Here is a 19676-nt window from a genome sequence, read left to right on the forward strand (position 1 = left end):
TCAAGACAGATGGCATAGTGGTGACCACACTTGTCTTGCTGATCATGTGGTGCAAGCTCCTGGAACATGGGGAACATGACCTGCATTTAAAAGTGAAGAAATGAGAAGCAGAGTTCACATAAAGAACAGCAGAGGGACAAAAAAATTAGAATCACGTAGAATGTTTTGGTTATGGGTGGGGGTAGTTGACATAAAGTTGCCGCCCATGTATGAACAAAATGAGCCGTGTATTTTACTATCAAGTTGCCACATAGTTTGCACGGGATGCAAAAATCAAGATGACAGTGTGCACGGCAGCTGTTGCCACATGAAAACATCTGCCACATAAACACAAGTGCAGATGATGGCAAGAAACCACACCATGTGACAAAACAGTGCAGAAAGGGGAGGAGTACTCACATATTTCTTCAGTGTGAGCTTGATTCACCGTATTGAGCAAAATTCTTCCTCGGGATTTTGTGGTGGAAGTCACCATCCCATATTTTACAGGTCACACTATAATGCATGATTATCTTGTCGGCACCCACATCCATATGATTATTGATGTAGTCGATCCCGCATGCAACTACATTCGTCGACATTTTACCGTTTGGCCTCACGGACTCGGCAAGATCACCCAGGTCGACGTACGTCGCTCCGCATTGAATGACTTTGGTTCTGTCCAAACATGAGCTGTATGAAAACGATATAACATGGAAGGATCATGCCTGCTAAGTAAAAAATATATGAAAGAACTAAAACGTAAGCGGATCGTGTATAGGAAGTACGAAGAAGATGAATGGTAAAAAAGGAGCAAAGCAAAATGAGAGATTATGGGGTGTGGTCATTTACGCTTTCAGCTCCTTCATGTGCTTGCTGCTGGCCCTCGCATTTCCAAACCGCTTGACGATATCGTACAGCTGGGTCTGTTCCTTAGTGGCCCTGAATTCGGGCTCGTAGTCTTCCGCGGGAGGTGGGTGAACTACCCTCTGCTGCCTCACAGAACCAGGAGTGGCACTCCTAATGGTATCCTCAGATACCGTATCTGCAGGCACGTTGGAACTTGATTGCCCTTGCCCTCGTGAGGACCTCCTATGCAATGCTGCCTCCTCGATCATGCGGTAAGCTTCGTCAAGTGACGGTGAAATCTCCTCAGGGGTGGCTGCAATGATAAAAAAAATAAAAAGTGTGTTAGGATACCTAGAAAATCAAAAACAGATGGATTGTGAGGAGGTAGGGTGCATGATGTGAGATTGTGGGCAGAAAAAGTGGGGCAGTTGCCATGCGTGGTCCAACTACAGTGGCCATGTCATAGCAACTACAGTTGCCATGTAGTTGCACTGTAATTACCATCTAGTTGGATTGTAGTTGCCATAGCACAGCAACTACAGTTGCCATGTTGTGTCAGCTGCACTTGCCATGTGATTGCCGTATGAAAAAATGCAGCATGAAAACAAAAAATGCAGTTGGCATGGTGTGGCAAATCCAGTTGCCATGTGTAATGCACTGTATTTGCCATGTGACAGCAACTACAGTTGCCATGTTGAAACAACTTCAGTTGCCACGTGGTTGCCCAAATGTTAAATGCAGCATGGCAGCAAAGAAAATGTATGTGACATGGTGCATCAAATCCAGTTGCCATGTCATCACATGTCAGTTGCCATCACAAGTGAGAACCCCCCCCCCCCAAAAAAAATATGATTGGGACAAAAGTCAAACTACAAAGATGTATGCAAGAAAATCATAAGGACATGACAAGTGTACCTTGCACAATCGGCTCTGCGAACTTGACAACCTTCCTGCCCTCGACCATTGGCTGCACCATCATTGCGGGCATGCCTCCTGGGAAAGCAAAGGCAACTGGCATAGGATCTTGCACCACCGGTTGATCTTGACTGATGCCAAGGCTGAAGCTCGGTGGGGTAAAGGCCATTGGGTGCCTCTCATTCCTACTGGCCGGACCACGAACAATTTGCGGGGCAGAATCCAAGGGTGAAAGATCGACAAACATATCTGAATCGGCCGCTACAGAATGATCGGGCTTATTTGCAGGGCGGGGCGTGTTGTCAGCGGTATCAGCCACAACTTTCTTGACAATCTTCTTGTTTGGGCTGTAGGGGACACCGACATTGATTGGGAGCCTGGAAGTGCGCAGATTTATGCTGGGGATTTCCAATGCGGGTAAAGGCACAGTCTGCTCCAGGCGTTCACCTGCGTCACTCGTGCCCGGCTTGACACCTGCATCAGTTGTGCTCCGGTCTTTCGGTTTCTCCATCACATTGCTTTTGGCAGGTGGCGGGAACAGTGTGGACGCAGGAACATAACCAGGCTCGTCTCTCCTGCTCCTAGCTGCAGCCGATGCGTTGGGTATGTCTGTTGGTTGCTTACGGGGGCTACGGCGCCTAGGTGGAAGACCAGCACGCAAAATAGTCTCCTTAGCAGTATCTGCACCGACAGGAGCTGGAGCTGTTGTGCCAGGACTCTCGCCTGTAGATGGCATATCCTTGTGAACTGCCGCCTCAGCCGCTTCTGTCGTGGACACAGGAGTGCGACCATGCACGTGCTTGGAATCAGTGTCAGATGAGCGGGAATCTTCCTTGCTTAGGTTCGTCTCGGGAGCGTCCACTTCAACGCTTGCTGATGGGGTGGCATGGCTCACAGCAGCATGCTTCATTGCCAGTAGAGTTGGCAATATTTCAGCTGTCCTGGCAGATACCGACTCGTCACTCCTCGATGTACGGATGCCTGTTGTTCTAGCCTGCACATCTGCAGCCGGCGGAGATGGTCGACCACTTGCATCAGAGTTGGTGGGAGCGATCAACGGTGCAGCATCAGTACTGTCGCCTGGTGCCTCATGTACATCTGAGTTGCCCCCTGTTGACAACTTTGAATGTAGGCGTTCGAGCGGGTCCTTACTGGTATGCTTGGCCCCGCGCATAGTGGTCTTCTTCACCCTGCAAAAAAAAGCACATGAAAAAGATATTGAAAAATGAACAAAAATATGTTTGGCATGGTAGAAATCTTTAAAAAATTATAAACAAGTGGAAAAGCTAGTAGTTGCCATGTAAGAGGGACGTGAGTGGCCATGTGTCATAATTAGCAGTTGCCATCCAGCAGCAGCTGGGATGCTAGCCAACTTGAAGAATGATAAGAATGTCTGATCTGACATGAATGCAATTTCAAACCTGGGTGTGGGATGAGCTCACAAGCCAACGGGAAAAAATGGCAGTTGCCATTAGGTACAGTAAGAGTTGCCATTTGGCTTAGATGCCAGTTGCCATGTAAAAACCAATATGAGTTGCCATACACTTTAAAATGAAGGAAGAAATCATTTGGAAAAACAGCAGTTGCCGCGTGGGGGACGATGACAGAAGACCATGTGACAAGCTAAACGGATGCATTGGAAAATCAAGAAAATATAACGCTATGTCAATGAAAGCACATGGAGAAACCTATTTCTTGACTGGCTTCCTTAGGTCTGGCAACACGATAGGATCCCTGGTGTTGGTCATCGTCGTACGAGGAGAAGACCTGGTGGAAGGGGTGTCACCAATGGGGGCACCTTTGTTCAAGCGAGCAGAAACACGGTTTGGCGTTGGCGCCTGTTTCTTCGTAACTGCTCGTCCACCAGCGGTCGGCTCGCTGCACGTATGAGTTGGAGGTGAAAAAAAGGTGGCAACTGTCAGACAACAAACTCATTACCGCGCTTGACAAAAAACAAGTGCAAGAAATGGATGAGACTGTTCCAAGAAAATAGACACAGCAAAAAATATATTTAAAGTCGAACCTCCTCCTGGCAGCTACGGGATCGGTCCTAGACCTCTTGCCACGAGAACCCTGCCCAACATCTCCTGGAGACCTCCCCCTCCTTGATGGCAACACCCCCTCGCCTCTCGCAGCTGTATGTTCTTTGACTTTCTCCGGTGGGGGGGGGGGACATCTGTTGCATCCTTGTCCTTGTTACCACCTGCGCGAACTTCAGCATGTTCATCATCATCGGTGTCCTGTTGCACATTCTCCATGTCATCGTCGTCATCCTTTCTGAGGCCAGTGTCTCCATCTAGATCATCTTGTGTGTCATCGGGCTCTTGTGAATTGTTGTAGTCATACTGGCCACGGCAACCGGTTGGCCGATGTGTACGTTATGGGACAAATGAAGTGAACTGCCTCGCAACCGCGTCACTGTCAGAGCCACTGAGAGACATCCACCCCTCAACCAACTTCCCGAGCAAGCCGGTCATTCCGGATGCAAACTGCCCAATTAGATGCTCAACAGGTGCCCTCGCCTGTGCACGAAACAAGAAGCATCAACAACCACCCATATTGCAGTCACTTGCGCAACATCAACAAATAATCCACGGCAAAACATAGATGTACATATTTTGATTACCTCAGTAGGGCAAAATGGAGCTGAGTGCACGTCCATCCACTTTCCAAAGTTTTGAGGCCCCCCAAACACGCTGTAGTCTATAGCATGCTTGGCCATCAGCTAGAAGAAACAAAAAAAATGGCAAGGATGTAAGAGATAGAAGGTAAGTGTCAACACGAATGAAAAAGAGTTCTCTTGTGGGGTGAAACATGGATACAGTACGCATACAGCCATAGATAACAAAAGGTGGTCATCCCTTATGAACCACGGACGGTTCCCTCATGTCAAATTTGTAAGCATGCCATGTGGAGAGAGAAACCAAAACTAACCTGCAGTTTTCCATATTTGGTATCTGTTGCCCTGTCTGCGGCAAGCACAACCTTGACAGCGTTGATAGTCCACGCAGAAATAGCAAACTTCTGCGTAGGCGGCGAGCCTCCTACCCCAGTGAAATCCACAGTGGACAGATCAAGACAGTCGACATACATGAGCTGATTTAAGACAATTTTACAAAGAAAGAAATATCAGTTGCCGTCATGTGTACTTTGTAATTAAAAAAACAAACTAATGTATGTTCCCCTGATAATCAAGTTGATGTGCATGGAAAAGAATGGAATAAAAAAAGAAGTTGCCTTCTGTATGTGCTAGTTGCCATCATGGTGTGATGGCAATTGCCATATTGCTAAGATGGCAGTTGCCATCATAGTCTGATAACAGTTGCCATACTAATATGATGGCAGTTGCCATATTGTCATTATAACAGTTGCCATATTGTCATTATGGCAGTTGCCATCTTGTTATGATCAGGTTGACATGCATGAATAAAAGTGTGTTATAAAACAGTGTTCACAGAAAGAACTGGTAAAAAAATACCATTAAATGCAGTCGACAACCCTTTTGGTACATCTTGCTTGAGAATGCATCGTGGAGGAAGTCGGCAATAAACTTGCACCAATTCATGTTCTTCACATTTTTCAGATCCGCCTGCACCACACAAAATTTCAGGGCAAAAAGGTTGCCGCATCAGAAATCTAAAAATGGAAAAAAACATCGAAAACACTGGCAGTCACTAACTTTACACATGACATCGGAGCCGAAAGATTGAAGGAAAATAAAGTAGTAAAGATGGATCATTCACCAGAATGGGGAAGCATTTGTTGCTTGGGCGAAGAGAGGTGGTCGGCACGAAAACAGCTGAGATGAGGTACATGAGTAGCTTCATCTTGAAAACATCTCCATGCGTCGTCATGGCCTGCAGCGAATCTGCCACTGCAGATGTGTTCGGCATGGATCCCGACCCAGGAAACAAACGGGGGAACAGCGCTTCCTCGATCTCATTGTTGACCTCGTACGGGACTTTGATATGTCCACGAGGCACACCCAGAGTGCAGAACACGGATTCCTCGTTCAACGGGAGTCTTCCACGTCCCGGAATCACGAACTCCCTGGAGGCGGGCTCATAGATCTCAGCAAGCCAGTCGATAGGGTTGACAAGGTTCGTGCACCGAACATCCATCATAGACTGCATACCCATCTCAGTAGCAGCCCCCTTCTGATTGTTGGTGAATTTGTCAGTCAACATAGTCAGACGTTCTTGGGAGGCTCTATTGCGAATACGTTTCTTCTTCTGCAAAAAACAGACAATAAGTGATCAGTTGTTGCCATGTTTTCCAATGTTGTGAAATTTTAGTCCATGTCAGACGACTGCAAGCTCGAGGTGTCAACCAGTAGCATAAAGCAGGATTGAGGGGGGGGGGATGTGTGAACATTTACCTCATCACCCTCTTTTATCCGGCCAACTACCCGATTACGCTGTGGTGGATCCATGAAATCATCATCATCGTTTTGATGATCGCCACCCATTCCGCTGAGATAGGGACAGACCAAATTGTCATGGATGAAATGTAAATGCAAGAGGTAAGCAATTGCCACCTTACAGAAAATGTCAACAAGTGAATGCAGGAAAAATAACATATATATGACATCTGACAGAATTGATATGCAAATTTGGTTGCCACATTATGTAGCCAATTTGCCACACTGTCGTATCTGCAGAATGGCAACAGACAGTGTGTTCACATTCTATTTGCCACATGAATATACTATCCGAGTGGCAACAGACACACTTGAAGTGCACATTAGTTGCCGTCCAGTGCAGTTGGCTGCTGAAACTGCATTGACTACAGATTGTGGCGACTATCACAAAGTGGTAACTACCACAAATCATTCAGAAAAATTTGATGCCACAATGAAAAAGCATGTTAGTGGCTACTGTCACAGTAATTCAGCAAATTCAGTTGCACATGGAAGAGCGTGTGTGTGGCAACTATCACAGTCATTCAATAAAAAAAATTGCCACATGCGAAAGCTTATATGTGGCAACTATCACAGTCATTTCAGTAATTTGTTGCCGCAAAGGAAATCACGTTTGTGGCAACTATCACATTTGTTCAGGGGGTTAGTTGCCACACAATCATGATAGTTAATCAAACAACCAAGTTCGCCTCATACTATAGTTTCAAAAACTAACTAACTAGATCTAGGGTTCAATGGCAACTACCGCGACCTCAAATTCACCCTCAAAGTTCAACCCCGAACTGACTGCAAACACAAATTCCAACAAATGCGCATCAAACAACCCGAGAGACACCTGCCCAATCCATAGACAAGACTAGTGCGTGCCTCTGAACAAGCATAACCACACCGACGATGCTGCCGCCGCGGCAGCGACGAAACTGCCCAGTGCAACCAAAAACGGCTAGCAGACGACTTCGGCGCCGGCGGGAACACCGACGCACCGCAGAATTGCCTGAATATCTACGAACTCGATCGAGGAATCAAGCAGGGAGGGAAGGGGGGGAAATGCAGGAAGGGGTTGCGAGAGTTGTAGCGACCATTACCTTCAAGCTGCAGGCGCTCCGGCGCAGCCGCTCCGTTCCGGCAAGCACCACCGACGGCCGTGAACGCCGTCGATTTTTCCGCCTCTGCCGTCGGCTTCTCCCCTCGCCTTCTCCTCCAATGGATTGAAATGCGAGTGGGTTGTGCCAGTAACTGCGTGCGGCTGGATAAATGGAACCGTGAGGGAGAGGGGACAGAGGTGTGCGACATGTTTGACGTCAACCGCGGTCAGAGCGTGGCGTGCGGGCGCATTGCGGTTCCACCGCACGCCTCCGAGTGGCAACCGCTGACCGCGGGATGGCAACCAACATGCGGGCGACCCGACTCGCACACCGCACACGCGCCTCGTCCTACGTGGCGCAGAAAACCAGCCGGTTTGTTCTAAGATTCGTGCACAAAGTTGCCAACGGAGATGCTTGCGTGTGGTCGGGATGGTGAACGCCCACACGTGTGGGCGTTAACATTTTCATTAAAATAAAAGTTAATGAAGCTCAAAAAATAATAATTAGACACACCGGTATCCATAATGAATATGGCGCGAAAATCTGTGCTAACCTTCCTAGCTAAACCAAATCGCGGGAAGTCCATCTTTCCTATCTCTGATCCAGATTGATATTTGCCTTCATATCCGGATTGATCTAGGTCTCCCCTCCAACTTTGATAGAAATCCCATCCAATCTCCTCTCGTTGAGCGGGAAGTTTGGAAGGCGGACGGACAGGGGAGCGGCGGGAAGGCGGCGACGGACTGGAGAGCGGCCGAAAGGCGGTGATGGACCGCGAAGCGGCGGCTTTGTGGGTAGCGCAGATGGGTGAAGCAGCAAGGCCGCAGTAGGGACTGCAATTCACCTGCTAGCATCCCCTGCTCCTCCGGCCGCCACTCCAGCCTGCCCGCTGGTGGCGTGCTGTTCCTCTGGCCGCCCCTCTTCTCCCTGGCCGTGTACGACGGCGAGACTGACCTTCGAGGTAACCCTCCCTCCTTCCCTTCTCCTCTCATCCAGTCAACTTATTTGTGGGCACCTCGAGACATGGCTGTGGGGTGTAGGGGGATTTGGTAGATGACGAAGGGGATGGATTTCAGAGCTGTACTATACCAACCGGGCTATATTCAGTTGTTTGGAATACCCTCGCTGTTCAGACCAATTCCAACAGTCCCTAAAGGGACACCTCCATAGCTCCCGTGATTGCTACACAAGTGCGTTGACATTTGAAGCTAACCTGAGTTCCTGTACTAGCGTATTCCTGACCCCGCAGTGGTCCCTCACCATCGCCTCCTGCGAAGACAGAACATCCAGCAGAGAGCAATGATCTAGAGCTCACAGTTGGCTTGTCCTCACAATAAAACATGTTCAGCATTTCTCCTTGGAATGTGGTAGGCTGATTCAAGTCGTTTAAGCTAATTTTTTTGGGAGTCGCATTGATGTTATAGATAGTTGATAGAATAAACACTAGAATTTTATTAGTGATTTCATGAATAAAAGCAGGAATGAAAGACAAATCGCCATCTGTAACTCGATATGTGCGCTTTCCAACGTGTTGTCCTCCATCCTAGCCATCCAAGTTGTTGCTAATATGTTTGATGTGCACAGTGTTTTAGCAACTGGTATGTGGCCAGGTGATCATTCTTTGTGCCCTGTTGGAATTTAGTCCAGTGCAGTTCAGGTCAATTGGCGCATGCATGTCCATGTTTCTCTGCACTAAGTAGACAATCATCTCTGAATTTAGTTTGTATAGGGAATGCTTGAAACATCCAGGGAATATAGTGTAAGCATTGCACTGAGTAAACCTTCATCTCTGAATTCAGTTTTTACAGAGAATATTTGATTCAAATATTCAGGGAATATAGTTTAGGCCAGGCACATCCACTGTTTTAGTTTTTTATGGTTGAAGTTCCCAAAATACTCAAGAGTTTGGGTAAACCTGGGAATGGTTTGACATCCAGACTAGAACCAGTGTAGTCTATAGGACTACACACCACACATCCAAATGAAACCAACCCAGATTTTTTCACCTTGAATCTTGACCAAACCAAACTATATATACATGCTCTCCATCCAACCTAGTCCAAACCGTTTCCAAATTTTGCATTGAAATCACAGGTTCAAACTATGGAGGAAGTCATATGGGATGGCACATCATTAATCTACAAAATAGTAGAGTTGTGTGACAGCAAAAACATCAAGCTACTCTTCTGCACGTGATAGAAATCCTATTCTTGGAGATGTCATGTACTTTGGAAGGATTGTGGACATAATTGAGTTGGACTATTTCCAATTTTTTTGGTGCTATTTAAATGTGAACGGGTTGATGTTACTGAAGGAAAAGGTATGCAAATAGATAAGTATGGCTGTAGACTTGTAAATTTCTCTCGTCTAATTCACAGTGGTAAAAGGCAGAGGATGTGCCTTTTGTATTTGCCACCAGTTGACCAAGTGTTCTACGTGGGTGACCATGTTTATCAAGGATGGTCAATTTTTTTGAAGTTGAAGCCTGGAGATAATTTAGATATGTGTGGAGAATGGAATAATGTGGAAACAGAACCTTATCATGTCAGCAATTTCTTTGAGCTTTTTGATACTGCACATAAGAAACAAAATGGGATGAGAAGAGATATAGAGGGAGAAACTGTAGATGCTCCTATACTGCCAAGTGATGACACAATACCTCAATAAAGGTCAGCTTCCAATGCGACTCTATTATTTACATTCTTAGTAGCATTGCTGCAACTTATGTCCGTTTGGACATGAAACTTACTACTCTATTGCTTCTGCATGCAGGTTCGATGGATAATGAAAGTCACCGATTTGAAAATGTGGAGCCTAGTTGAAGTGACGAATTCATTAGTGTTATTTGCTATTTTTCTATGATGTGCATGGACTTTATAATTCGGACTACAAGATTTGTAGGTGTGACAAGCCTAAAGTGTCAATACTTGATCCCCAATACGTTCGTGTTGGTTGTTTCGTTTCCAATATACCATGAGTTACAGTCTCTATGAAGTGGCTATTTATAATTACACATGTTCATATGTCCCTATATCCGGGTTGTTGCTTATATCTCGTAAATAGCATAGAAGTATTAAATAGGCTGGTTCCACGAACTCAATCATTTGTGTTAGTCGTCTTCTTTGCAATATATCATCAGTTGTAGTATCTATAAATTGTGAGTTGCACAATGTTTTTGGTTCACAAAACAGAGAGCGAGAAAGAGCAAAAGGTAGAGAAATAAGAAGCATATAGTTACTTAAATGTGAAATTTTAAGATGGTCCAAAAAATGGATAATCTCATCACAACATTGTTTTTTTTGGTGTGTGGTAGGCATAAACTGAAATAAAAAGCAAAATTAAGCATTGTTGGACTTCAAATCGTATCATAGACTTGAAGATGGGAAGGAGAGTAGCCTACAACTAGGCTAAATGAACAACCTCGCAACAACGAAGATTTCTCCTTTATTTTATAATAAAATTTTAAAATAACAAAAATTTCTGAATGAAACACAAATAATTTTCTCCCTCGAAATTTTCATCGATTTTTTCCTTGCTTTGGTCCGCTTTTCTGCTGGTGATGCGAGTAGGTGGGTTCAGTTGAATCCATTACATATCGCGACTTGTAGAGAAATATGACGAGGTTACAAATAATGAGGCATGACGGAAAACAAGAATGATTTTATACGAGAATGGCGTTTTGGCTCTCGGACTCCATGGAGGCCGACTTTTTGAAAAATTCAAAATTTGAAAATTTCGGTTTCAAAAAAATCCAAAAAACTTGTACAAGTATACAAGGATATGAGGCGTATGTGTGTAAAATTTCAGGATGAAATACCTTGAAATGCGAGCTGTACAAAAAAGACAAATTCATCGTCTAAGAGGATGAATAGTATGATGTGTTAAAAAACCCTGATTTTGTCTTTTTGCACAGCCCTCATTTCAACGTATTTCATCCTGAAAATTTACACACTTGTGCACAATGCCTTCATCTATCTTTGTATGTTTTTTTTCAGTTTTTTTTAAATTTTAAAAAATATGAATTTTCACGAATTTTGAATTTTGCATTTGGAGCTCCTCCAAAAGCAACTTCTGATTATATACTTTCTATAATATATTAATTGTATTAAAACACACATAAACAATTACACGTCACAATTCCCTCGAAGCGGCAGCAAAGCGGGGGGGGGGGGGGGGGGGGGCTTGCGGGCGTCCGGACTTGTGCTGCTGTACACGGTCCCACCAAACCCTTCTCTCATGATAACCACTCTCAAAATTGTGTCGGCGCATCAATGTTGTCAGCCACTCCGGAGCGGACATGACTTGACGACCTTGATGTTGGTTAGAGAGACCAGGCAGGATGGGAGGGTGGTGCTGCTTCAATGCAGACACGATGATCGAGAAGCCTACTCTGGCCGTTTGCACCGCATTGAAGCAGCGTCAGTTCACCTGCCCAGGCTAATTAAGCAGGGCTTCGGCATCAACCACCCCCATCTCATCTCCTCTCTGGCCCTCTCCGCACAACCGTTGGATCCGATCTGATCCTGTACCGACGAGATTGACAAACATGCTATTTCGAATGGTTCTTTGCACCGTCGCGCGTGGTCTTTTGGCCCGTCGTCCTCCCCTGCGCCATCGGAGGAGGAGGTCATGCTCTCCTTGGATGACTAACAGAAACAGCAGCCGTCACTCCTCGCCAGGGTTGCCGCAACGAATGAGGAGTCCTAACAACAGTTCGAGTTCCCTTCGTGATCATGGTTTGGCGCTGCCCTCGCCGCCTCGCCACTGCCATCGCCGCATTGTCGGTGCCCGGTCACTGTGAAATAGGAGCCATACTTGGCGCTTGCGAACACGCGCGGGCACCTCGTGCATTACCCCGAACGTGACGACAGTAGAATGTCGCAATAGTGCCCTGGCGGTGGCCGAGTCATCGGACTGGCGGCAGTGGTGCAACGCGCAACGCTGTGCCATGTTCGCGATGTAAGACATGTCGGACCTCGTGCCATACTGGGTCCTCGCAAATGTCGCGTTGGTGGAGTCCTACGCCATCTACCGGTCCAAGACCACCGAGAAGACGTCTGCGCGACGCCGACGCCGCCTCAACGACCAACTGTTCAAGATCTGCATGGCCGAGTTGCTACGCGCCGCCGCCCTCGTCACTGACAAGGGCAAGGGAATGGGCAGGCAGAATGGGGCGGCGTCTGCGGCTGGCGCTGCCCTGCGCGTGACGGCGGAGGAAGCTAGTGACTACGCAGGCCCGGTTTGAGCAATAGAAATCATTATTACTTCACCCATCTTGCACTAAATTTCTTCAAACATAGAAGAAGCGTGTTGAGTTTGGCATGAATATATGTTACATGTGTCTGTCACGGGCCAGATGATAATAAAAAAAATTAGAATTTATTTCGCTTCAAATTTTTACTCCCTCGTACTGTATTTATTTTTTGGGTTCGCACCTATTTTTTTTCTCTTTCCCTCCATTCTCTCCCGCCATTGACGACTAAATCTGATTAGAAAAAAGGTACGCGCGCTTGATTATCACGGCCCCACCTGCCATACCAATCAAGGACGGAGACAGCTCTCGCGAAGAGGTAACTACGCCACCAAGATCGGAAACCTCCCTCGCCCCCATATCAACACAGTTCCCTTCCTCGCCTGATACTGGAATCATCGCACGCCCGGCGGCTGGTGGCGGAGGCATCACCATGATCTGAGCAAGGTTAGTTGCCGACCTACTCTCCCACAATCTATCCTCTCTCCTGTAGTCCTGTTCCCTACTCTACCGATCTGGGTTCTTAATCAATTCACATCTGTCCTGCCAGGTAAATCCGGCTGGTAGGTCGTGGCAACAATGCTGCGAGTTCATCTAGTCAGTGCCCTACTCCTTATCCCATCTCATTGCTGCAATTCATGCCCTCTGTATTGGTTCTCAGCTGTTTTTTTCACCCACCAATCAATATGCAGGGAGATCATGATTCTAGTTTAATCTGACATTCATTGGTATGTTCGGTTTACTCATTGCAAATTTTACCATTGTTTATTACCAAGATTGCGGAATTCTTATGTTTTGTGCTGGGATTACCCCTTCCCATGGATCCTATCGAAATTCTTATGTTTGGTGTCTCTCCCAGATTGAATTGTAATTTCGGTGTGCTATATACTGTACAACATGTTTGGCTATCTAAGGCAAGGGGAATGGGAATTGGTGGCGGTACGGGGGTAGGCTTGGGAACTAGACTTTGACTCGTACACTATTCGATGTGATTTGAGACTACTTGCGCAAATCAAGAGGGAGTGGAAGGGAAATTTCACATATTTGACCTGAGGCCTAAATCAATTCATAAACTGACCTGCTTTCAAAAAAAATTCACTCTGCTGACCCTTTCGTGTGGCGCCCGACAGCTGGGCGCCGCACCCTACTGTGCAGCGCCCATCACTTAGGCGTTGCACATCCTGCCAGCGTGGCAGCCCTGGTCCAGTTGCGGCCCCACAGACAGCACTGCAGCGCCTAAGACTTAGGCGCCGCACTGTGTATATTGCAGCGCCCGTACCTTAGGCGTTGCACGTTGACTTAGGCCGCATCGGGCCAGACCCTCCCAGGCAGTTCTTCCAGTTGCTCTGTTGTCACAGAGAGCGGCGGCGGCGGCGCCCCCTTCGGATCCCCCCCACACCCCCTCTCAGATTTGAAGTTTTGAGGCCTGGATTCGATCTCCAATCCTTCCTAGTACGTAAACTCCTCCGTTCCCTTTCTTTTCCTCCATAAAATCGTTCGGTGTTCCAGATTTAGTTTTTTGATGTAATATTGCAATTGGAGATGATAAGTCATCCATCTCAGGAGCCATTTCCTAGTCTGACCTTCAAATGTGGAATCCTTTTCTCATCAATGGCAAGTACTTTGAAAACAACTATCAAAATTTTATTTAGTTTTACAAGTATGCAGAGAGCCGACAAGGCAGCAATGCTATTGTTCAAATGTGGTCAAGGCAGGCTTTCGGTGTTTCAGAATGAGCACACATTCATTGCAACCAAAAGAATTGGTAGTCATATCCGGTAGTATATGATTCTTGTTGTGATGGAGGATGTGTAGTCATATCCGGTGTTCATATCCGGTGTTCATTCGTTAGGTGGAAACTCTTTCGGTGTTGTGATGGAGGATGTGTAGTCATATCCGGTAGTATATGATTCTTGTTAGTTAAACCTAGATTGTTTATTTTTTTAGATATATATGAGATGCCTAGTTTTGTAGATAATTATGAGATGTTGAGTTTTGTAGCTATATGTGAGATGTTGAGTTTTTTTAGATATATATTAGATGTTGAGTGTTTTCCGATATTTGAGATGAACTCATGTATGTTTATTGTTTGAAATTGTAAGGATGGTTTGGCTTCTGGACCATGTCTACGACGTGCAACACCGGTCCTACATGATGCGCGAGAAGGATAAGGTAATAATGAGTACTCTAAATCTTTTGCAAATTTGCCTTTAGTTGAAATTTACATGCCCTAAGATTTGTCATTACTTGTTTTTTGCAGAAGCTTGAACCTCTGAAGATTCGGTATCACGGGGTCTCTGGTCCTGCCATGCCTTACGATGAGCGGTACACACCATACATCAAGCAGGCAGGACTACTCCCGTGGATTCTGTTGGTCAGCCGGTCCACGCCGAATCTGAACGCTCCACTGGTGTCCGCTCTTGTTGATCGGTGGAGGCCAGAGACCCACAATTTCCATCTTCGGACCGGGGAGATGACCGTGACGCTCGAGGATGTCTCGTTGATCACCGGTCTTGCTATCGACGGGAGGCCTCTATGTATGAGCACCGATTCTGATGGGTGGCGCGAGCAGATGATTGCTCTTATCGGTATGGCTCCTACCGAGGCTGAGGATGATGTAGAGGAGGGAGAAGAGAAGAAGAAGAGGGAAAGGAAGGCAGCTGGAGCTGCTTTCACGTGGATTCAAAATAACTTTGCGACGTGCCCTCCGGATGCAACTGATGATGTGATCCAGACACATGCTCGTGTGTATATGTGGTACATTGTGTCGAGGACTTTGTTTCCTGACTCCACTGGCAAGAACGCTCCATGGATGTGGCTGAAGGCGTTGACCGTCTTCGATAGCAAATGGAGCTGGGGTTCAGCGACTCTTGCCTACTTGTACCGACAGGTAGTTGGTCTGTTTTGTGATCAACTCATTTATTCATTAGCAATGCAAGCTGGCTGTCAAGTTAACATTGTTTTTCTTTCATATGTAGCTGGATGATGCGTGTTGCAGGATCACACCTAGTGCAGGCATTGGTGGTAATCTGCTTCTACTTTCTGTATGGAGCTGGGAGCGTCTGCCTGTTGGACGCCCGAAGAGCATCAGGTTTGATCCTTGGTATGCAGATGAACATGACGAATTATGGCGCCCCACGTGAGCTTACAAGTGGGATATCGTTTCCGAGATGACGAACGATGTCAATCTCATGTACCAAAAGTACATTGCCGAGTTGGACACGATTACGCCTGAGCAGGTAAGGAGGTCATTACTTTAGTCCTTTCTCATGCTTGCTTGAAAAATAGTTATCAAATTTGCATTGTTGCCCTGTTTCATAGGTGGAATGGCAGCCATATGGCGCGGGTGAGAGCTTGGGGTACACCGCGGAGTTCTGCCTCAACCCGATGTGCTTGCGGGATAAGGATCTCTGGCTTATGCAGTGCCCATAGATATGCAACTGGGCGGTTGAGTTTCATTTTCCGCATCGCGTGTATCGTCAGTTTGGTCTTTTCCAGCCTCACCCGCCGGATTGGGTGGACACGGATAAAGCACTTCATAGGTAAGAGAGCATGTGTGCGTATTGTCTAATCATCGGGACTCCTTTTGATTGTGCTAATGTTTGGTTTTATACCATGCAGGTTGGACAGGAGAAGGCAACGGAAGATAAAGGACTGGGCCAAGCATCATTCTGCGTATGTTACCCGCTTCCAGCTTTGTGTGGAGCAAGCTCGTAGCACTGCACGCGCCCCGCTTCATGAGCACAACTCACTTGCTTTTGATAACTACGTATGATGGTTTATTGGAACTACTCGAGTTGAGATATGCCCGCCGGCATATAATGAGGATATTCTTGAAGAACCCGTAAACTTTGAGGATCTAGCAAAGGGGAAGTACAACAGAGATGTCAGGCTAGGGCAAGGAGTGCCTGCTGTTCCGTCGATTAACTATGTGGTAAAGTGTTCCCCTCTTTACTTTCCTGTTGACCGTATTACACATGTTTGAATGGCTAACGCATTCATTTTTTCTCATCCGCAGCGCACCGCGATCAAGAAAGCAGCTGATGAGAGCCAGTCTATTCTGGAGAAGACACCGGTTGGAACTGGCAATGATGATGGTTCACTACGAGCATTCCTCAAGGTACATATCGCATTCACTATGAGAGCCAGTCTATGTTGCGAAGTTTGATATCTTACACACTTGTTCATGTTACAGCGTCAGGCCAAGAAGTTAAGGCGGTTATCGAACCTTCCCGGTTGTCGTGATCCTGAATATGATGAACCATCTGCCTCTAGGTCTGGTACACCATCAGACCCCGCACCTCACCATGAGGGGGACGATGTGAGTTCCTCATATGCTTATGTGGATGATGAGGGTGGGATCACCCAAGAGGTATGACTAATCCTTTAGATGTGATTCTCACTTGATTACGACATCGGCCTTCACCATATTGTTTTGTTGTGTGATAGGGCAATGAGCTTGATGATGACATGACTTTGGCGGACGCTCAAGCTCGGTCTGCATATGTGTTCAAGCCTAGGCAGCCCAGACGCCGGTACACGCCCAACGACTATGACAACAGAGGCAACCCAAAGGTGGTCGTAGGGACCTCGCGGATGGCTAGATTGGATGATGAGGCGAAGGAGGAGGCGGAGGCGGAGCCGCAGGCGGAGGAGGAAGTGCACGAATAGGAGCCTCGTGCTCCTAAAAAGAAGAAGATTACCTGCAGGCGTGGCACCAGGAACATGCATGGAAGGCATTAGTGCTTTGTGTTAGGTTGATGAACTTGTGAGGTTATGTTATATGATGAACTTGTGAACTTGTGAGGTTGATTAACTTGTGAGGTTATGTTATGGTATTTGTGTTTGCAAACTTGAAGCAAACTTGAATTGTCTTAAATGATGTGATGTTCAAGTTATTAGTTCTCTTTGCTTAGCATGTCCAGTTTATAGTACTTTTATTGATGTTTTAGTTATTTGAGTGCTGCTGCACCCCACCCAAAATGGCATCTGTTTCTGCAGTTTTGCTTATAGCAACACTGCAGCGCCCAACATTTAGGCGCTGCACTGTACTGTGTGGCACCCAACTGTTAGGCGCTGCACTGTACAGTGCAGCGCCCTACCCTTAGGCGCTGCACTACTGCCATGGCTATCCATAAAGCCAACAGTTACTCCCATGGCTACTCCCACTACATCCATAATACTTACAATGACTGCAGCATCACAGCAATATGAACAAACACAAATTTTCTGCCGACGATGTTCATAACTTAAGATAATTCAAACATTAGTACGACATGGTTCACGACACATTCATTACAAATGACAAATGGCAGCTTGCCCTAGAAGATAGTTCACCAACATCTCACATGCCCTGACAACTTCACAACACATTCATTAGAAGATAGTTGACGAGGAGTGCACCGAAGCGAAGTCCCTACTGAGTAGAGCGAGGCCATTTCCCCTTCTTGTCACGTGCCGAGTCCTCCTCTTGCGCCTCGCGAGCCTTTGCAAGCTTTCTTGCCCTCTCCTCCTCACGAGCAAGTTTCGCTTGGCGTGCCCTCTCCTCCTCTCGTTTCTTCCGCTCCATCCTCTCCTTCTGACAACGCTCTTCCTCCAAGCCCCTTCGAAACGATTCTTCGAACCTCCGTTGCCGCCTAAGACAATCTGCGTATTGGTCCTCTTTCACATCTTCTGGCACTTCAAGATCTATCCACGTGAAGTACTTGCATAGAGGAGGCGGTGACTGCATAAAAATTTGTTGTTAGTGTTGACACACATTTCAGAGTAACATTTTACTTCTCGAGCTTACCGGTGGTTGGTCATAGGCGTTAGTTGGAAGTGCACGATCATAAGCATAGTTCGGGCATACAAAATATCTCCGCCCTTCCGTCTATGCTTTCTTTCGGTCGGTGGACACCTTCACCTTGCAAACATCTGCACACCAACATTGCAGGATGTTGACATCTTTCTCCTTCACCTTGTCCAAAGATGCATCCTCCCACTTGTTCGGCATGTCTTCTTGGTTAGCACACGGTGGCCTCGTCATGGAACCGGATGAAGCCATGCCTACAAAACAGAGAATTATTGGTCAACCCTAACCCCCACTTAACAATGAACACAACCTAAGACCAACATAACCCTAACACCAACATCAAACACACATAACCCTAACCCTAGCATACTATGAAAGCCTAACCATACCAAATTAGCAAAGAAACAAAAATTTCCAAATCCTATCAAAAACTAGGGTTTCCCCCACACTAGCAAGATCTGAGCAAATGTGACAATTCCTATGGATGAAAACGAGGGGATCGGAGGAGATTACCTTAAGGGAGGGGATTGGCTTCGAAATCCACGGTCAAATACTCCGGATCTGAGAAGGATTTGAGAGGGGGAGAGAGGAGGGCAGAGGGGAGGCACTGAGCTTCGGGTTTGTGTTGAGGGTGGGGGTGTGTGGGGTGAGGATGGGTGGGAGGGAGTTGGTGCAGCCTAATAAATGTCCAGATGTGCAGCGCCCAAGGGAAAGGCGCCACACTACAAAGTGCAGCGCCTTGCCCTTAGGCGCTGCACACCTGGACATGCCAGTCCAGAGAGCACCAGGAGCGTTCCAGTAGCTTTACCACCCCGAAAACTGCTAAGTCAGTGTGCAGCGCCCAAAGGCTAGGCGCTGCACCTAACAGTGCAGCGCCTGAGGCCTAGGCACTGCACTGTGTAGTGTGGCGCCCTGACCTTCGGTGCTGCACACGGACTTAGCAGTTTTTGGGGGTGCAAAACCTACTGGAATGGTCCTGATGCTCTTTGGACTGGCATGTCCATGTGTGCAGCGCCTAAGGGCAAGGCGCTGCATTGTGTAGTGTGGCGCCTTGACCTTAGGCGCTGCACGCCTGGACATGCCAGTCCAGAGAGCACCAGGAGCGTTCCAGTAGCTTTTCCACCACAAAAACTGCTAAGTCAGTGTGGAGCGCCTACCCGTTGGGCGCCACACTACATAGTGCAGCGCCTTGCCCTTCGGCGCTGCACTAACTGATGTTTTCAAATACCTACTATTTTTTTTGTTTTGTGATTCATAAAGATGCCACATAATCACATCCAAAACACAGAAATACTAGTCCAAATCACATACTCATACACACATAGCACATATACTTGTCCAAATCACATAGGGTCTCACATAATCATACACGGAAATATTAGT

At 46.8% G+C, this 19676-nt stretch overlaps 2 long non-coding RNA genes across 2 annotated transcripts; both read left to right on the forward strand.

Annotated features, from left to right (window-relative positions):
* The first annotated feature begins 7741 nt into the window (after nucleotides 1-7741).
* Nucleotides 7742-10236, forward strand: LOC123137419 (uncharacterized). Its single transcript, XR_006468252.1, has 2 exons — nucleotides 7742-9917; nucleotides 10021-10236. It is a non-coding gene; the product is annotated as an uncharacterized lncRNA (long non-coding RNA).
* Nucleotides 10237-15292: 5056 nt separating this feature from the next.
* On the forward strand, nucleotides 15293-16427 carry LOC123134223 (uncharacterized). Its single transcript, XR_006465586.1, has 4 exons — nucleotides 15293-15389; nucleotides 15478-15738; nucleotides 15821-16041; nucleotides 16121-16427. It is a non-coding gene; the product is annotated as an uncharacterized lncRNA (long non-coding RNA).
* The last annotated feature ends 3249 nt before the right edge of the window (nucleotides 16428-19676 follow it).

Source organism: Triticum aestivum, chromosome 6B, assembly GCF_018294505.1.
Source record: "Triticum aestivum cultivar Chinese Spring chromosome 6B, IWGSC CS RefSeq v2.1, whole genome shotgun sequence".
NCBI classification, from domain to species: Eukaryota; Viridiplantae; Streptophyta; class Magnoliopsida; order Poales; family Poaceae; genus Triticum; species Triticum aestivum.